We start from the raw sequence: 17,931 nt of genomic DNA, 5'->3' as shown, positions 1-17,931 counted from the left end.
CCTAATGTGCATTCTACCTTTCTTTTTGTACTCATTTCACCACACAACGAGATTGCTCAGCATGTCCTCTGCTAACTAACCTATTTCATTTTCATTTTCCTTCATGTCACTGTTTATGCTTTCACCCTTCTTTTGCATTTGATATATATTTTTTTTAAGTAGATCTCTCTGTTATGTTTATTTGTTTAGAAAGAGTTCAACATTTGCAGTGTTTAAAATTTTGTTACATATCCACAGATACTGGAGATGTCCGCCAACCACCATCTAGGGCATCAGTTAGTGTTACAGCACAGACTGAAGATATAAAAGGTGGTAAGTTGTGTTCTTGAAATTAGTTGTTGACCTTTAATTTTGCTGTGTTTAAAGACACAATGTGTTTTTAAACCTAAAGCAAGAAATGCATTGGTTTTGACATGTAAAATAATCTTTTGTAATGTATGTATAGTCCCAGCTCATATCTTAAGAATGAGCATTCAATGGAAATCATGATATTCCCTTAACACGAAATGTTATTAAAAATTACTCATTTGGTATCACTAGAACAGCTTTGCTTAATTGATAATAATCAAAATTAGTTTCATAATGATTTTGTACTGTTTTAAAGACATTTCTAATTTGTGTTCAATTTGTGATACATTAATTATAGAATAAACTAAGAGAGTTGACTGAAAAGTAATGCCTCCACCTTCATAACTCTCCAACAGTTGGCAGCATTGGTATGTTCTGTAACCTCTTCTCTACAACTCCAGTTGGCGGGAAGCCTTAGCATTGAATGGTTGTGTTGTTACAGTGTAAAGTATAGACCCCTGCGCAAACTGTCGGTCAGTGCGATTTAAACAACGTGCAGTCATTGAATTCTTGACAGCAGAAGGTGTCACCCCAAACGAGATTCATCAGAAGATGAAAGCAGTTTATAATGATTGTATTGATGTGAGTAGTGTACATCTTCGGGCGAGTAACTTTAAAGATGCTGAGGTGGGAACATGTGACCTGCATGACAAATAAAGAGTTGGACATCCTGTGACAGCAGCCACCGAGTTTCACAAGCAAAATCTTGACAGATTGATTCAGGATGATCGTTGTATCACTCAGAGAGAAATTGCAAGCGCAATTGGCATTTCACAAGAATGTGTGGGTCACATTATTGCTTTGCTTGGCTATCGGAAGATTCGTGTACGATTGGTACCCCAGATGCTGACTACTGAAATGAAAGTGCACAGACTTGAAATTTCCCAGGAACTCCTCTCATGTTATGAGAATGAAGGTGATGCCTTTCTCCATTCAATTGTGACAGGAGACAAAACGTCAGTCTATGGAATATCGACTGTGAGACTGTAGTTGCAGAAACAAAGTGTCGACTTCGTTCGTGACGACTTCAGAAAACTTTTCCATCGTTGGCAGAAATGTATCCAACTGGCTGGTGATTATGTGGAAAAGTGAATATTGATAATTAAAGTTCACAGTCTAAGGATTATTTCTGCGATTGATTTATTAAACTATTCCCATTCAAACCCAATTAATGAAGGTGGATGCATTACTTTTCATTCAACCCTCATATATATAGGCTGCTCCTGCTTATCACTAGATTAGATAAAAATTATTGGAGAGGTCAGTGATCATTCATGACATTCACAACCACTGTTGTCTAGATCGCATATTAATTAATCTTAGTATGACCCCTTTCAACATACTTCAGATCAGAAAAAAATAAAGGATACACAAGGAGCACTTTAAATAAGCTGATGTTCAAGCTGGTTATCAGAAACTTCCAAAATCTGGACATATACCAAAGCAAACAAAGATGGACAGTGTGTATCTCGTCAAACATAATGGTAAGTGTCAAACCGAGCTCTGTGACAGGTGACTATTGAGAGGTTGTCGTGAGGTGGTGCTTCAGCCAAGTATGGACTGACATACTAATAGAACATTAAACAGGTGTAGTCGTAAAATGAAACATTACAAAGCATTTATGAATTAAAAACACAAGAACTTACTCTCTCCATATACAAAATAAGAAGTATTAAATGTGATTACACATTAAGGTGTTTGGTAGGTCTCTTGTCTCAATTATTATTGTTAAAAACAGAATTGTGAAAAGTAATATTCACAATCACATTCCAAAAGGAAAGAAAGAGAAAGGGCATGGGATGCATCTGTTTTGTTAATTAACGTATTGTAAAAGTCAAATGTGAATTCACTCATCAGAAGTACTGAGAAGCACTATGGCTTTAAATTAAATGGAGATAAAAATATATACCTTACAGACACTGTATATAATACAGATATCATAACAGATGGTTGGAAAGCCATTTATGTTAGATTACATTTGTTAAAAAAATTGGGTGAAAAAAGAGAGAGAGAGAGAGAGAGAGAGAGAGAGAGAGAGAGAGAGAGAACAGGGCAGCACCAGTAGACAGTCCCCCTCTGTAGTTACAGTACAACCGTCTGGTCAAACAAACTCTGATCGGACTGTGCTCTCATTAAAAAGAGAGAGATAGAGATAGATAGATAGACAGATAGAGAGAGAGAGAGAGAGAGAGAGAGAGAGAGAGAGAGAGAGAGAGAGAATGACTTTGGTATTCGATTTTTGGCAAGTGTGCTTTTTTAGAACAAGGAGATTCATTGCTTTTCGATTCGGAACTTTCCATTTTTGTCTCTGGGTCATACCCATATACCTAAGTTTTTTCTATGGTTACACTTGTGGACATGAAGCCCGGATCTGAATGAAGACGATCCTTCAAACTGTGTGCAGACTGACACACGATTTTTCTTCTATTCATCACTCAAAAGTCTGGAAACAAATTTTACACTTACTCTTCACATTTGCAAATTATCAGTTAAAATGCTTTGCATGGACCTGTACAAGATGCTAAGTTTTTTGGTAAGCTCTGGAATAGTTATTAGCCTGTTTGAACGAACAATTTTTGCCACTTCTTACACATTTTCTTCTGTTTTTGAGGTTGATGGATGTCCTCAATGTTGCTCATCTAATACCGACTCATTTGTGTATTTAAATAGGTCATATCACTGGCAAACTGTCTTCAGAGTTACAGCATTATTGCCATACAATACTTTCAACAATTCATGTGTTTCTTTGACTCTTTCTTGAAAATTGAAACATAACTTAATGTTCACACATTGTTTGAAATCCATAATGTGCATCAGACACAGTAAACACAACCTCATTGTAGCTTCTCTGGGTGCTGACTGACAAGTCAGAACATTTTCCAACTTGATGCTGTCTATCTCAGTGGATCAGACTAGCAGAGAAATTACATAAAATGGTTGTAGTGTCAATTGTGGCTGCTAAAAAGAAATATATTCACCATATTTTTTTCTGCCGGCCTTTTATGTGTTGTTTTATTACTTTGGAGTCATGGTGTGTGTATGTTATCGTCTAGTAGATAAAAACAAAACATTATTTCAGAGCATGGCTCTGTGGAGATCTGTGACTAAAGATTGAACATAAATGTAAATTTGAAAGTAAAATAACTAAAGTAGAATACCTCCAGTGGTCACAGACTCCTTTCTCTATCATGATACGTCACATATAAACCATCTCAGTTTGTGACTACTGGGTGAACAGAGATGATGTCTATAAAGAAATATGTGCAAAGAATGTATGAGGTGTGTTCAAAAAGTATTGGGAATTTTCATTTTTTGGAAGTAAGTTGTTTTATTTGTCTGTATGAATGTAGCCTCCTTCAGAGTAGTCCGAATCAGATATTACACATGTATGCCAGTGCTTCTCCAATCCCTGAAACACTTCTGCAGTTCGATCCTTGGGATACTACTTAGCTAGTTTAAGCAATGTGGTTTTTATCCCATCTATGCTTGTAAAATGAATGCCCTTTAAGATTGTCTTTACTTTCTGGAAACAGAAAAAAATTATGTTGGGGCCATATCTTTCAAATGTGAAGACTGCTTCATCATTACAGTGTTGTTTCTGGCCAAAAATTCACGAACAAGCAATGAAATTAACATTAATGAACAGTTGCATTTGGCAGTAATTTTGCGATTACACATTTCATACCCACAACATCTGAAAAGACTTCATGGTATGAGCCAATTGAGCCAGTTAATACACCATCATCAGCAACTTCTCCGATTGTTATTCGGCGCTCGTTCATACTCATTTCTTTCACTTTTGCCACATTTGCATTGGTTGTTGCTGTTGTGTGGGGGTGTCCAAAACACTTGTCGTTTTCAGTGTCATCAGTGTCTTCATGGCCATCTTGGAAATGCTTACACCACTTGTAAACCCTTGTTTTACTATAGCAGACCCACCAAAAGCAATATTCAACATTTCTAATTTTTTTTTACATTTTTCCCATTTTTTATAGCAAAATTCTCGAATACAGTTTTAAAACAAATCAATAATTGATACTCGCAACCCCACATATGTAACCTTTTTGACAACTAATGACGTACTAGACGTCTAGTATGGCTACCATTGTATGGCTACATTTCAGACATATTTACCAAAACAGCAACGAAACATCTGACTAATACAACCCTAAAATTAAAAAATATTACCAGTGCTGTTTTAATGCACCTGTTATAACAAAACAAAAGACTATTTCAGAGCAAGTCTTAAAGCATTGTAGAAATCTTTGGTTGTGTAGATGAATAGATGTGTTGGTGTAAATATCTCCAGAGGGAAACACATTCTTTTGTGTCAGGTTTTTATAGCATAGTACTTTGTACACATTTATATAATCAGGTGACATGCTGAAAACAATATGTGTAATGATTACGTTGCAAACAGTGGCAAAATTGTACATAAATAAGTTTTCTTTAATTACTATGTTACATTGTGTGTGTGGGGGGGGATTCAGAGAAGAGAGAGGATGAAAGGAGTGACAGAAGGAAAGCAAACACTTTTGTATGTCAAAGCAGTGGGTTGTTAAGATTAAATCTGTTACATATTATAGCTGAGTAAAAGTTGAAGTACTACATTGGTTACCGAGCGACGTGTCGCAGTGGTTAGCACAATGGAATTGCATCTGGGAGGATGATGGTTCAAGCCCCACGTCTGGCTATCGTTATTTATGTTTTCTGTGATTTCCCTAAGTAGCTTCTGGTAAATGCTGGGAAGGTTCTTTTAAAAGGCCACTGTCGACTTCCTTCCCCATTCTTTCCTAATCCGATGGGACCGATAACCTCACTTTTTGGTCCCCTCTCCAAATCAACCAACCAACCAGTATGAGATTTTCACTCTGCAGAGGAGTGTGCACTGATATGAAACTACCTGGAAGATTAAAACTGTGTGCCGGACCGAGACTCGAACTTGCCTTTCATGGGCAAGTGCTCTACCATATGAGCTACCCAAGCATGACTTGCGATCCGTCCTCGCAGCTTAAATTCTGCCAGTACCTCGTCTCCTACATTCCAAACTTCACAGAAGCTCTTCTTGCAGAACTAGCCTTGCAGAACTAGCATGCCTGGAAGAAAGGATATTGCAGAGACATGGCTTAGCCACAGCCTGGGGGACGTTTTCAGAATGAGATTTTCGCTCTGCAGTGGAGTGTGTGCTGATGTGAGTATCCTTTCTTCCAGGAGTGCTAGTTCCGCGAGGTTCACAGAAGAGCTTCTGTGAAGTTTGGAAGGTAGGAGATGAGGTACTGGCAGAATTGAAGCTGTGAGGACAGGTTGTGAGTCGTGCTTGGGTAGCTCAGATGGTAGAGCACTTGCCTGCGAAAGGGACAGGTCCCGAGTTTGAGTTTCGGTGCAGCACACAGTTTTAATCTGCCAGGAAGTTTCAACCAACCAATACATTGATTATGGTTTAAAATAATATATGCATATCTGTGTACTGACAGGTGATACAAACTGTTGGTATGATGGGTCTGTTAGATTTTGCAAGTCAGGCTGTTCCATTGTTCATTTAGAAAATATCATAGAAACATGTAAATAACCAATTTATGGTAATTGTAGGTTTGAATGTTTATGAATGAAACAGTTGCAGTCCAAACATTCAATTTTGTATACACTTGTATTGTGTAGTGGGTTTCTTTGTGTTGTTGTTATAAGTTACTCACTGGCCAGTCTTGCTGTCAGTAGTGAAAGATACATTTAGGACTTTTGATTTGAAGACATTACAAATCTGATGTGAAATGCTACCCAGAAATGGGATTGTATGGAAGATCTTTCTTTGTGTTTGCATTTTGTGCTTTAATTGTTGGGCTACTATAGCTATTTGCAGTGGCTGTTTGTTGTATTATTTCCATTTCTTGTTTGTAATTAACTTCAGAGAGTGGCAGTTCGACTGCTCCATTGACCATGTAGTGGAATGCTACTATTTTGTGGGCTGTGGGGTGACGAGAGAGGTTTTATGAATGGTAGTCTGTGTCGTGATAGGTTTTTGATAAATTTCAAGTTGTTGTATTATCCATTATTCTAATGGTCAAGTCTAGAAAGTTTATGGTGTCACCTACTTGGTGCTCAACTATGAACTTTACATTTTCATGGAAGCTGTTTAATAAATGGTTAACTCATTGATATCATTTTCTGTGCCTTTGGTTAAAATGATGACATCATCTACATATCTGTAGTAAAAAAATATGTTTTTGAGGGTGTGGTACTAGAAATTTCATTTGTTTGCATACTTTTCATGTTTTTCACTTGTACATGAACCATGACTCGGGTTGCCAACTTTTTAAGGCAAAAATGTATTTTATTTCAAGGAGAGGTAAATAAAAAGTATATTTCTAAAAATGCAGTATTTTCAAAATTGTACGTATTTATTTACTGAAATACAAATTTCTCGTAAATGTGAATTTTTTGTTTGTTTCAAAAGTTTAATAACTGGTGCTAAATTATAAATGAAGAGTTAGTGGTGCTACATTATGAATAAACAGTTGCTTTTTTAATTAAATTTATTGAAGCTCTGTCTCCCTCTTCTCGCTGGTGTGCACAAATGACCATTAATTCGATTTTGTTCAATGCTGAGGTGACATGAACGGAAAGCATATAAGATAAATTATTTTTAATTTTTAGGTGACTTAATCACTTGCTTTTTATGTAGGTACTGTCACTTTTCAGAAGTATTTTGTTTGGCAAGAAATATTTGTCTTCATTCATTAATTTTCTTAACTTTATTTAATTAATGTTGTTTCATAGTGTGAAACATCCTTTCAATATTTTATATGATATTGAATTTATCTTGAGGATCACTTTTTATTTAGTCATATGATTTCTTTCATTCCCACACCACTGAGCATTTAGGCATTGTGGTCACGACATAAAGATCACTATTAAGAAAGCACCTATTCATAGACATGGATGAAGAACTAAACTAAAAACTACTTACTGGCAGTCAATAGAAAGCTGGTATCAGAATTGCAATAAGAGTGACAACTGGTGATAACAGAATGCAGTAAACAATAATGACTTAACAGGGTCAAAACAATTGAATGTTACAGATTAGTAGTGAATGTGTCAGATTGCTTCTACAGTCTGGTTTCACTCCAAAAGAATGAACGAATAATAATCCTACAGATATGTACAGCTATCACCATCTGAGTCAATTGTTTTTAATTGTTTGTTCCCATCACTAGTCCTCCGCCTCCTCTCCCACACCTCTGGCCACCTCCACACATGCCCTCCCTCAAACTTTGCTGGTTGTCCACCCCTCTCCCTCACTGCTCTTGCCAATGTCTAACCTACTTGTGCTATATTCTCTTTATTGTTGGTTTCTTCTTCAGTATTTATTCTTTATCTGCCCTGTTTGTTGTAGTATTTTGTATTTACTGCTTAAATATATTTGTGTTGTTTTTTTTTTAATTTATATAAACTAAATTGAACAGTTTTGCCTTTTAAAATTTTGTTACAAATCCACAGGTGCTGAAGATGTCCGTCCTTCGCCATCCCGAAGATCAGCTACTGTGGAAATACAGAAAGAAAGTTTCACACGTAGTAAGTTGTGTTCCTGAAATTAGTCAATTATTTATTATTATCACTATATGAATACCCAAGCTGCTAATTCACTGCATCTAGTTCTTGTAAAACAGTCAAGCTTTCTAAATTTTCGCTACTGTGCGGGTGTGAAACAGAGTATGAGACGACGGGCACCACACCAGAGAATGGCCAAGCTGGATGCGTACAGCGGTCGAAGCATCTGTGGCATGAGAGAGGAATGAGAGCCACTGCAGGTGTGCATGGCCCGTAGATGGAGCGCTGGAGGCGGCGTGGACTGCAGACAGAGTGCTCGATGAGGCGTTGATTAAAAATGGAGTGCAAAGCACCATCCCGGCTTAAATACTGGACCTGAGCCACCTGATCACCAATCTCAGGGAGTGCCTGAAGACGACATTGAGTTGACCGTCAAAATATCGTGAGAATGATGCGAATAACAGGCAGAAGACCCAATTATTCAGAGTATTGCTGGGAAAACCGGAAGAATTATGTGATAAATAACTTTATACAATACTACCAGGAGAGTAATTTCCATAAGATTGGAGCATTCGATTAACTTCATACCTGTGCTTTCATTTGTATGAGTATTCATATAGAAAATATGAGAGTCACGAGAATGCTAAGAACCTTGACTGGCAGCCTCTGGATCAACTGCAAGCACCGTTATTGTGTGAGGCTTATTCAGGCCAGCAGTTCTCTGCCTGGGTGGATTTTTTTATGTTCATAGCAAACTGTGGGGTCGGAACAATTTTTACAGCTCAAATTTGGCCTTCTGGTAGAAAGGAGTGCTAACACTCAACTAATAAAAAACAGCTCAAATGGACAGATCTCTTGAGGAAAACACCGTAAGAATGATGGTAAAGAAAGTAACAGGGCATAAAATTGCCAAAATTCATTTATAGTAGTAAAGAGAGGGAGAGATATTTCAAAAACATTCACCCTTTCTACACATGTAAAACTTTAGAAGCAATAGCCCATCTTTGAAAGGAGTCAGACAACTTCGAAACAGCTACACTGCAAATTTCAAAGCTTTTAAGTTTGAAAAAAAATTGGTGAATACCCAATTGTAACAGAAACGCATAGTATCCTTAATTTCAGCATGCGGGTAGTCATCTGCCTAGGTATAATGGCTATTGAATGAAAGGAAGAGTGGTGAAACGTTGGCTTCTAAGCCACGAAGAAAATTGTTAAGAGAGATTATTGGGTTATTAGAAAAAAAAAATAAAGCATATGTTTTGACATTTAACTCCCCTGTATTACCAGAGGATATCAAAGCTTGGTTTATCTGCCCCGAAGTTAGAACATGTATGCCAAACCCTGTGAGATCCTTTAAACACCAAAAGTTTGGATATACAACTCTTGGTTGTAACAGTGGGCTCATATGCCATAGATGGTGCCAAAGGCACTTAAGGCAAATTAACCCTGTACATCTATAATGTGTGTCAGCTCTTGAGGTGATCATCCCATATGAAACAAGGACTGATGTGCATTAATGCCGAGAAAAGCAAAAAGCAGAAACTGAAGATCATCAGAATCCCAAATGGTGAGCCGAGAAAGTCTTTAAAGTTATATAACGTCTAGCATTCACCAAACCTTTTATTATATCAGCTGCAGAAATCAGTACCATCGGATAACTGAGCAGTGCTACTTTCCATTGCTGAAGTCAATGTTGTGGACATGATGTTACCGTGGACGAACTAAAACACACTACTACCCTTTCTTCTAACACTTCCTGTTCATCATCACGGCAGAGGGAAAGGGGAAAAGAAAACTCTTACTGAAAGATGGTTCTTGTAATACAGTGAAATGTGAATGGGTTCAAAAAACATATGGAGGGGCTCAAATTCCTAGCACAGAAAAAGCCACTCTGCAGGAGAGACAACTGAAAATGATTGATGTCCTTGTGTTAAAAACTTCTCTCTTCAAAGGGAAGATGACATCAGTGGCAACAGAGCTAAGATTAGGGTAGCATTATTTATTATTGATACATGCACAGTTCACCTGTTCCACTCTCAACCAGCTTGCTTTAAGTAGCTGTTGTCATCCATCTGTCACTGAAAATTAATGTCTGCCCAGAGTACTTGCCACCATAAGACTCACTTGATAAAGATTCTATTGTAGGTCTCATTGGGCAACTCCCTAAATCATTCCTACTTGTGTGTCATTTTAATGCACCTGCCCCGGGATAGAATTACTGAGAGCCCGATTGTGTCAGAAGATATCTGTCTTCTGAAGAGAGCGACACAATTTAGCTCTGCCGTAGATTTGTTCTTTGCAATTGAATTTTTCTTCTGTTCCCTGCATTACAGATATTGTAGTGTGGCAAGTGGATATCAATACACACTCAAGCTACCACTTCCCTACCTGGACACACATTCTGAATAGAAGAGAACACAAAAGAAGCCACCAAAATTGATGCTCAGCAAGGCAGACTGGATTCTGCTGGGCGAAGGGGGTGGGGGTTGGGGTTTGGGTGGGGGTGGTCATGTGCCCATTTCAGCCGTAGTAAGATTGGAACACATTGATAAAGATCATTAGCATCTGGAAATTGTGGGATTATATTGAATGCATGATTCACCATATTGCTGAGACATCCACATGAAATACCTCAGAACACCCTAAAGCTGTCCTCTCACGGTATGTGAAAATGTATGTGGATGAGGAGACGGTGATGTCACAGTGTGGTATTCCATGTTCCACAACACTGCGAAGTGTGAAATGAAGAATCTGGCATTTCACATTTATATCCCATGAAGAGGAACACAGCCAATGAGAGGCATCATCATTTTCGCATCACAAGCAGAATGTAGGAGTCACTGAATTTTCTGAATTTAAACTCCGTATTTTATGTTTTTTTAGTATTGAGTATGTGGTTGAATATAAGCTGCTTCAAAGCATCAGCAAATTGTGAACTCTCAAAAACGGGTCATTTTAGGTACGATTTGTTACAATGAAAGACAGGATACTTTATATCAGTAGTTAAAGGCTTCCTGTATTTGATGCATTTAATGTTATAATTTGTGTGCAATGAAAGTGTACTGTTTCATTGCTACAGCACAATGATGATCTATCAAAAGTGCATGGTTTAGTAAAACCTAATGGAATTTTTAGACACAGCCTTTACACAGTATATACCACATTGAGGAGCGGTGGCCATATCGAAGCTGTAGCGAAGGTTACAGTACCATGAGTGTGAAAGGTAGCACGTTTGTGTCCAGCTCCTTCCAAATCCCCCCCCCACCCCCCCCCCCACCCCCCACCCCCCCAAAAGGTTGAGGGGCTTTCTTATAAATGTAATAGAAAGGTTATTGGCAACAGTCAAAGTTATTTATTAGAATCAATGTATTAGCTGCAATTCTTGCTTCATAGGCCATCGACTAGAATGTTTCCCCAGTGCATAGTAATCTTAACATGACTGACAGTCTGTGTCAGAAAGTTAACACAAGCTACACACTGAAAGTTTTCGCTGTTATGAAACTGTTTGAAATACACACTGATCAGCCAGAACATTATGACCACGTACCTAATAGCCGGTAAGTTCGACTACATCTGCACACACAGATCACCTCATTTCTGTAAATTCCAAGGACACCATGTCAATCACATCCCCGATGTATTCAATAGGGTTCAGGTCTGATGAATTGGTGGCCAGCACATCAATTTGAACTCACCACTGTGTTCCCCAAGCCACTCCATCACACTCCTGGCCTTGTGAAATGGCGCATTATCTTCTTGAAAAATGCCACTGCTGTCGGGAACCATGATTGTCATGAAGGGGTGTATGTGGTCTGAAACCAATGTATGATATTCTTTGTCCATCATGGTGCCTTGCACAAGCTCCATTGGACCCACTGATGCCCACTTGAATGTACCCCAGAGCATAACGGTGCTGCCACCAGCTTGTCTCTGTGCCACAGTACAGGTGTTAAGGAGCTGTTCTCTTGAAAGTGACGGATTTGTGTCCTCCCATCGGCATGATGAAGAAGGTATCGGGATTAATCAGATAATGCAGTGCTCTGCCACTGTGCCAACATCCAGTGCTGGGCGAAGGGGGTGGGGGTGGGGGTTTGGGTGGGGGTGGTCATGTGCCCATTTCAGTCGTAGTTGCCAGTGTCATGATATTAACATTGGCACATGCACAGGTCATCGGTTGCAAAGCCTGTTATTATGAGTGTTTTGTGCACTGTGTGTACAAACAAACTTGTACTTTGCCCAGCATGAAAGTCTGATGTTAGTTCTGGCGTAGTTCAGCGCCTGTCCTGTTTTATCAATCTGCCCAGCCTATGACAGGCGACATTTATAAAAAGGCGTGGCCTCCAACCGCATGATGTCTGGACGTGGTTTCAGCTTTGTTTCTCCACAGTACTCCTTGAACACCTGAGGAGTCATGGATTCTTCGAAATGCTAGTGTCAAGCCTCTGCATCATCATAACCTGCCCTTGGTCAAGCTCAGATGAATCACCCGCCTTCTCCATTCTACACAAGGACAGCCCACTCACTGATACTACATGCACTGTGCATGTGTCTGACTAGCAGTCATACCTTGCCAGTTGGTGCTGCTATTGCCTGGATGGGTTTAAATCGATAGTAGGTCGGTGGTCATAATTTTGTCACTGATCAGTGTATATACCTATCTCTTGGTTTTATGAACTGTCTCGTGTTAGTGTCTTGCCAGTAGATATCTTTGCCATTGATGGTGAGCAAATCGAAAATTTCTCCTCTTCCTTTCGAATGAAATTATGAAACTAATCCCAATCTTGAAATCTGTGCGATGAAGTATGTTACTTCAATGTCATGATAGTCAATATAACATCGAGAATATGGATATTATATATGTGCAATCTGACAATAGAAATGAGACTAACTATATTCGGTTTAAAACTGAAAATAGGATGGAGATTTAATTGAGTTGACAATTACTTCTGCTAGTATGTATCTCAGATCGTTGTACAGCATTATATAGTGTTCCTGTATCAACTGTTCATTGTTCAAGCTATCAAAGAGTCCAGAATCTTCTTTGGAATTTTCTTCACTATTATTTCACTGTTGCTAACAGAGTTAATGCAGCTATTTTATGCGCATCTATTTTTGTAGAGAATCTGTTAGATTTACGTGCCAGATGCAGCTGGGAATAGCTACTGGAGAGTGCTGTAGTCACAAATCATGATAATGACAATGTTGGTTTGTGGGGCACTGAACATTGTGGTCGTCAGCACCCATGCAAGTTCCAAATCTTTCCATTTCCAGTCTTGACACTTCCCAAATGATGAGACAAATCATGATGCGGAACATATTTTGTGAGATGTTGCATGTTGCTTCAGAGCATGCAGCAACCATGACAGACACGACATCTGGCATATTTCATGATGAGAAACATGTCCCTTGTGAGGATTGCTTAAGAGGCAATGGTGTAATGGAAAATGCCGTAGTGCAGTCAGGGACAAGTGGGTGGCACAGTGAATGTTCAGAGTGAGAATAACAGGAGAGAACCATTTAGTCTTCAAAGTTATGAAAGCACAAGCATGGTGAATAATTAAAGCAAGCAGAAAAGTGTCAAGGCAAGAGTTTTGTAAAACCATTAATCATTCCACACCAGCTCCTATAATATGCGAATCAATCAGATGGGTCACTGATAAAGGTTGTGCTACTCTCATCCCTGCCTCAGGACCATGGACTGTTTTGTATAGCATGTTGGGACAGCTGTGTAAACAACTATGTGTTGTGCAGGTATCAGACCGACAAAAGGAGCTAAAAGAACAATGCCTATCCCTCGCCTCTGCGTCAAAGTTAGTGAGCCACCATTTCTATCTGACAGGGGTCCTGACTGTGCAACATGCCTTCAAAGCTAAGTCAGCCAAGAATCTCCAACATACAAACATTCCAACAGAGTGACTGTTGCTGACCATATGTGAGCCACAAAGCCATTACGAGTCCAGGCAAAACAGCTTTTAGTGGACAACAGTATAGGACATCAAGGTTCTCCTAGAGCAGTGGAGCATTCAGCTCTTGGATGATAGACATACCCAGGAAGAACTTTAAATTACTTTCGGGGGGGGGGGGGGGGGGGGGGGGATATTGGTATGGCATATTTTGTCAGCAAACATTCTTTTGTATTTTAAACAATCACTGTAATGATTCAGTGGTTTATGCAGATGGTCCCAAGCAAGGGACTTAGGTGACTTTTCATTAGCTTTTCCAGGCAGCATCCCAAGCATTCACTTGCCAACAGACTTCAGTGTCTAGGATGCATGGTTGTATGCAATCTGGATGGCTCTTATGCAAATGAGATGTATGCATATGAAGATTTTCCTTATCTGTTCCAACTCACAAAGTGCTATGCAAAGCATCGAGAGAATATATCTAGCAGAAAATTTTCTACAGAAAATTTTGGCTACCCTGTTTTCTGTACCGAACAGGACAGGTCAGATTTTGGGGTAACGAGATGACAGATACAGTCAAACAAGTTTGTGATAAGAATTCAGTGACATCAGTTAAGTCACTAGTGAGAAGGACAATCATGGGTACGTGGGGAAGAGTGTGACTTGAAATGAGTGGAAATAAAATTCAGACACTTAAAACAACTTACTGACTGTGACGTACTACTCACTCAACAAAATGAGACCATTTTTACTGGATCTACACTCCTGGAAATGGAAAAAAGAACACATTGACACCGGTGTGTCAGACCCACCATACTTGCTCCGGACACTGCGAGAGGGCTGTACAAGCAATGATCACACGCACGGCACAGCGGACACACCAGGAACCGCGGTGTTGGCCGTCGAATGGCGCTAGCTGCGCAGCATTTGTGCACCGCCGCCGTCAGTGTCAGCCAGTTTGCCGTGGCATACGGAGCTCCATCGCAGTCTTTAACACTGGTAGCATGCCGCGACAGCGTGGACGTGAACCGTATGTGCAGTTGACGGACTTTGAGCGAGGGCGTATAGTGGGCATGCGGGAGGCCGGGTGGACGTACCGCCGAATTGCTCAACACGTGGGGCGTGAGGTCTCCACAGTACATCGATGTTGTCGCCAGTGGTCGGCGGAAGGTGCACGTGCCCGTCGACCTGGGACCGGACCACAGCGACGCACGGATGCACGCCAAGACCGTAGGATCCTACGCAGTGCCGTAGGGGACCGCACCGCCACTTCCCAGCAAATTAGGGACACTGTTGCGGCGAGGACCATTCGCAACCGTCTCCATGAAGCTGGGCTACGGTCCCGCACACCGTTAGGCCGTCTTCCGCTCACGCCCCAACATCGTGCAGCCCGCCTCCAGTGGTGTCGCGACAGGCGTGAATGGAGGGACGAATGGAGATGTGTCGTCTTCAGCGATGAGTCGCTTCTGCCTTGGTGCCAATGATGGTCGTATGCGTGTTTGGCGCCGTGCAGGTGAGCGCCACAATCAGGACTGCATACGACCGAGGCACACAGGGCCAACACCCGGCATCATGGTGTGGGGAGCGATCTCCTACACTGGCCGTACACCACTGGTGATCGTCGAGGGGACACTGAATAGTGCACGGTACATCCAACCGTCATCGAACCCATCGTTCTACCATTCCTAGACCGGCAAGGGAACTCGCTGTTCCAACAGGACAATGCACGTCCGCATGTATCCCGTGCCACCCAACGTGCTCTAGAAGGTGTAAGTCAACTACCCTGGCCAGCAAGATCTCCGGATCTGTCCCCCATTGAGCATGTTTGGGACTGGATGAAGCGTCGTCTCACGCGGTCTGCATGTCCAGCACGAACGCTGGTCCAACTGAGGCGCCAGGTGGAAATGGCATGGCAAGCCGTTCCACAGGACTACATCCAGCATCTCTACGATCGTCTCCAAGGGAGAATAGCAGCCTGCATTGCTGCGAAAGGTGGATATACACTGTACTAGTGCCGACATTGTGCATGTTCTGTTGCCTGTGTCTATGTGCCTGTGGTTCTGTCAGTGTGATCATGTGATGTATCTGACCCCAGGAATGTGTCAATAAAGTTTCCCCTTCCTGGGACAATGAATTCACGGTGTTCTTATTTCAATTTCCAGGAGTGTATAAAGAGCCTGGCACTTTGACCACAATTTCCTCCTGCGTCAAAAGTGAAACGTGTGGCGTAACTGTAACAATGTGCCATATTTTATGTATATGTTGTTTGTATGCTGATATGAGAGCATTAAATGGCTTGGCTAGAGATTTGCATTTTATTTTAAGCAGTGGTTGAATGACTATGGCACGTGTTTTAAATTTTGTGACTACATAATGAGTTTTTTCGCTACATAAAATACACCCATTCATACTCAGCAAGGGTGCTGATAACCAAGCCATCGAGCACCGAGTGGTGGTGGTGGTGGTGGTGGTGGTGGTGGTAGTTAATGTTAAAATAAGGCCGTCATGAGAAATGTACCAGTAATATCGGACCATTTTAGTATTATCTTCAGAGCAGCTTCACCATCAATAATGAAGGGTTTAATTACTTTTTTGTTTATTTATTGAATATTATGTAAATTGTGATTTTCAATCCAAAGTGCATTTGTGACACCTCTCATCTATTACAATTGCAATGCACAAATCACTTAAGTGGAGAAGAAAAACTTCTTTCCTTGTTGTATCTTTACAATAGAGAATTAAGTTATCATCTGCATTTCACACACACCTTGTGCTATCAGAGCAGTTTCTGCAGGACAGAATCTTTACTTGTGAAGTGTAAGTGTTGGGATGCAAAGGTGGTTTGTTCTTGACCATATACACTTTTGGGCCCTGTAGACTTATCTAGGTTGATGTGAGATAGTGTTAATAGCTAGCCCTTTCTCTAATGTTATGTAAGAAATGGCACTGACAGGATTGCAGCTGGAAATGGTGGCTGAATACAGAGATTGGACTGCATGCTGAATACAGAGATTGGACTGCATCTACATCTTTCACAGAGTTACACCTGTGGATTGAGAGCACATGTTGCACAGGAACATGCAGGGAGACTAGTTAGATAATGTGGATAGTGGAGTGCTGATGTGGTAAGAGTGAGGAGGATGATTTTGGAGGATATTATCATTTCAGGGATGGCAAGAGATGTCTGAAACCCTTTTGGAGTATTTTGTTTGGTTCGTCCTGCACTGATTGATACTGTGTGACAAAGGAAATGCTCTTACGTGTCTGGTTAGCAATGTGGGTGGCATATTAGTTTTACACGGGAATCAACATGGGAGATCCATTCCCATAGTAAATGGAAAGTGTGAATTCATTATGTGAAAACTAGTCAGATTTTCGACTTTGGGGGAAGTGAACTGCTTGTCCCATGGGTTCAAACCTTTGCACACTTATCACACTTGTGTTCTGACTACTTAAGTCACCATTTTTGCACCTACATAATTTCTTTTCACAAACATTTCCAACCAATCAGGTTCCAACAGACAATAATTCTCATAAGTCTAGTCTTCCAAAACCATGTCAGCCAACCAGAACCATCTTTAAACTACTTGTGCTCCCCTTGTTAAATATTCCTTCTCTGGAATTCCAAACTCCTACATCCCATCTGCTTGCCACAAAATAATTAGACAAACACACTTGACACAGAATGTGTTATCATCATACTGTGATCATGAATCACTCTCAATTTAAAACATTACATGCAGTTTATTCATATTTAAGACTACCCACAGTTGCTATTGGTGTTTTAGGTATGAATTAAAATGCTAATTACTGAGAATAAATGAAAAATTTGCATGGAAAGCATGTAACTGTGAAATAAATGTTTTTGCTTTTAATACTAGGAAAATTAGTTTATTCCACAGTTTTGATGATCTTCCATGTTTTACATTACATACTTCAATTTGTACTCTGCTACAGTTTTATTATCCTCAGACAACTTACACTACCTGACCAAAAAGTTGAAGCACCTAGAAGGGAGGGAAGCAACAAAACGAAACTCCTAGGTTTGAGAGGGTATGTGATGTTATTCCAGTGGTTACAGTATTAAGTCAAATTTACAAAGAACTTGGATGCCTGAGTCCATTTATCAGTATGA

At 40.2% G+C, this 17,931-nt stretch overlaps 1 long non-coding RNA gene across 1 annotated transcript in view; it reads left to right on the top strand.

Moving 5' to 3' along the window:
- Positions 1-257: 257 nt before the first annotated feature.
- LOC124556805 overlaps positions 258-17,931 on the top strand; it is a 36,248-nt gene continuing 18,574 nt past the window's right edge. The window contains exons 1-2 of the long non-coding RNA XR_006968698.1: positions 258-312; positions 7,843-7,917. This is a non-coding gene — a long non-coding RNA (uncharacterized LOC124556805). The remainder of the gene's footprint in view (positions 313-7,842; positions 7,918-17,931) is intronic.

The sequence above is a fragment of the Schistocerca americana genome, chromosome X (assembly GCF_021461395.2).
Source record: "Schistocerca americana isolate TAMUIC-IGC-003095 chromosome X, iqSchAmer2.1, whole genome shotgun sequence".
In the NCBI taxonomy this organism is placed as follows: Eukaryota; Metazoa; Arthropoda; class Insecta; order Orthoptera; family Acrididae; genus Schistocerca; species Schistocerca americana.
The sequence above is the reverse complement of the archived record's forward strand: the minus strand, read 5'-3'. Positions and strand labels throughout refer to the sequence as shown.